Source organism: Rhinopithecus roxellana, chromosome 1, assembly GCF_007565055.1.
Source record: "Rhinopithecus roxellana isolate Shanxi Qingling chromosome 1, ASM756505v1, whole genome shotgun sequence".
In the NCBI taxonomy this organism is placed as follows: domain Eukaryota; kingdom Metazoa; phylum Chordata; class Mammalia; order Primates; family Cercopithecidae; genus Rhinopithecus; species Rhinopithecus roxellana.
In genome coordinates this window covers 124,606,433-124,609,520 of record NC_044549.1, presented here as the reverse complement: position 1 = coordinate 124,609,520, position 3,088 = coordinate 124,606,433, and the positions used below count along the sequence as shown (strand labels likewise).

The 3,088-nt window shown below is 43.4% G+C and overlaps 1 pseudogene; it reads right to left on the bottom strand.

The window, feature by feature from the left end:
* Positions 1 to 2,270: 2,270 nt before the first annotated feature.
* LOC115897468 lies at positions 2,271 to 2,579 on the bottom strand (annotated as a pseudogene).
* Positions 2,580 to 3,088: the final 509 nt, after the last annotated feature.

Sequence of the window (3,088 nt, the reverse complement as noted above, 5' to 3'; positions counted from 1 at the left end):
TTTTTAAGTCGAGATGGAGTTTCACCATGTTGGCAAGCCTGGTCTTGAACTCCTGACCTCAGGTGATCCACTTGCCTCAGCCTCCCAAAGTGCTGGGATTACAGGAATGAGCCACCGCACCCAGCAGGACTATATATATATATATAGATATATGTATGTATGTATGTATTTTTTTTTTTTTTTTTTAGACAAGGTCTTGCTCTGTCACCCATGCTGGAGTGCAGTGGTGCGATCATGTCTCACTGCAGCCTTAACTTCCTGGGCCCAATTGATCCTCCTGCCTCAGTCTTCCAAAAGGCTGGGATTACAGGTGTGAGACAATATGCCCACCATAGTGTCTTTTTTTGTACTAGGATTACAGGTGTAGGCCACCGGGCCTGGCCTACGAGCATCTTTTGACATTTGATACTATTGACCACTTCTACCTTGAGGTTTCTACTTCTTGGGTCTCTCTGACACCATCCTCCCTCGTTTCTGTTTTCTTCCTACCTAGGTGATCTCACCTTCTCAATCTACCAGCCCTTCTTTCTCCATTTAGTCCCTAAACATACAGAAGTTCTATCCCTGGACTATTTTCCCCTGTATTTTTCTGCCCATTTTCCCTGATTTGTGTTCAAACCCTTAGCTTCAACTATCATTTAAATGCTTCAAGACCCTAAAAGCTACTTTTTGACCCAAGCCTCCCTCCTGAACATCTGCCTACAGAACATCTCAGGCCCCTCAAAGCACAGTAATCAGATCCAGCACCCAGTCTGCTCTTCCCCCTGAAGACCAGAACCCGGCCTACCCAGCCACTTGTCAGACTGTCTGTGTTATCTTGACTCTGCCCTCCCCTTCACCACTCACCAAGTCCTGCCCTTTAGACCTCTGTGATGTCTCCCGATCCCTTGCTCCATTCCAGCCATCATCTCTGCTGTCATCGCTGCCACTTAGGCCCTCATCCCCTTCTCATGGGAACTGTAACAGCTTTCTGGGTGGTGTCCTTTCTTCAATACTATCCCATCACGCTACCCTCCACATTGCCATCAGTGAGACGTTACCAAAAAGCTCTTTTGACTCTGTTATCTTACATTTCATGATCTACAAATCTCTCAGCCTCATTTCTGGCCACTCCTTCCCGAAATGCTAGGCTCCTATCCTATTCAATTTCTTCCTGTCCTCTGTTTAAATCATACCATTTCATGCATCTTGACCTTTGCACGTGATGTTCTTTCTGCCTAAGTGACCCCCATCTCTGTGCCCTGGTGAGTTCCTACTTATCTTCCCAGAACCCCCATGCACCTGGTTCCAAAGTCTGTGTCATTCTCTATGCTTTCAGTGTCACTATAGACACTTTTGTCATACAATTATTCCCATTATGTGTTAAGCATCTGTTTACTCATATAACCTCAAGAGGGGAGAGTCCTTGTCCTCGTCTTGGTTTCTTTTATATCATCAATGCCTGGCACAAAGCAGATTCTTCAATGAATCATCATTTTTAATGAAGGCATTGTATTCCATATTAGAAATAGATGAGTCATACTTCGGTTAACTCACTCCAAATATAGACATGTTGTTTATTTTACTTTTTTTGAATTACTAATGTTTATTTTTCAAAACGAAGGAAGCATTTTCTTCTTCTTTTTTTTTTTTTTTCTGAGGAAACACCAATTTTAATTTAAAGAAAAAAAAATCAGAAAAATATCTGTGAGAATAATGGAGCAAAACAAGTCTTTAAAAAGAGTCCTGCATCTTGGTCATGTTTATTGGAAGAGCTTGAGAAAAATGAAAATACCATTTAGCTTAAGAAGTTGTGAGTTAGACCGGGTGCAGTAGCTCACGCCTGTAATCCCAGCACTTTGGGAGGCCGAGGTGGGCCGATCACGAGGTCAGGAGATCGAGACCATTCTCACTAACATGGTGAAACCTGGTCTCTACTAAAAATACAAAAAATGAGGCGGGCGAGGCGGCGGGCGCCTGTAGTCCCAGCTACTAGGGAGGCTGAGGCAGGAGAATGGCCTAAACCCGGGAGGCGGAGCTTGCAGTGAGCCGAGATCGCGCCACTGCACTCCAGCCTGGGTGATACAGCTAGACTCCGTCTCAAAAAAAAAAAAAAAAAAAAGAAGAAGTTGTGAGTTATCTGCAAATCAACTCGTCTCAGGAGTGGAAGAATCCCTGTAATTATTTCTTAATATCAACATGTATGCAGGTTTCTCTTTTGAATGTCTTCTACATTTAGAGCGTCCACTGTGCAAAGTCTCCTGCTTTCCATACAGGACAAATTCTTTGCTTCAGCCAACTCTCAGTGGAGGGGCAACCAGGACAACGCCATCTCCCCGGACAAAGAGCATTGGAAGATTCTGTTGTGTTGATTTATATATCTCTTCATATGTTTCTTCATCACTTTCTATAGTAGTCACAGTGTCTTCCACATCTCCCAAGGTCATATTTAAATGTTGATCATAAGCATGTGATCTGCCTCGAAGCTCTCAGTCATTTCTCATCTTCACATCAATTCGCTCATCTAAGCTGAGCCTGATAAGATCCAGGGGCTCCTCTACGGTGTTGGTAGTTTGATGCTGGTCTATGTCTTCTGCCATATTTCAAACCCTGTGCCCTTTCCCGCCTCATTTTCTTCTTCTTTTTTTTTTCCCCTTCCAACTACATCCTACATGATGTCTTCTTTTTTATTTTAACAGAAATATAGGCTTTTTATAAAGGAAAATTCAGGCAATATGGAAAGGCATTAAGACAATAGTAAAAGTTATGCATCATATCGTTATCCAAAGATAGTTGTTGTTATTAAACTGATATCATCCTCCCAGGCTGTTTTCTTTTTTCTTTTTTCTTTTTCTTTATTTTTTTGAGATGAAGTCTCGCTCTTTTCCCCCTAGGCTGGAGTGCAATGGCATGATGTTGGCTCACTGCAACCTCCCCTCCCAGGTTCAAGCAATTCTCCTACCTCAGCCTCCTGAGTAGCTGGGATTACAGGCGCCTGCCACCATGCCCGGCTAATTTTTGTATTTTTAGTAGAGAGGGGGTTTCACCATGTTGGCCAGGTTTGTCTTGAACCCTTGACCTCAGGTGATCCGCCCACCTCAGCCTCCCA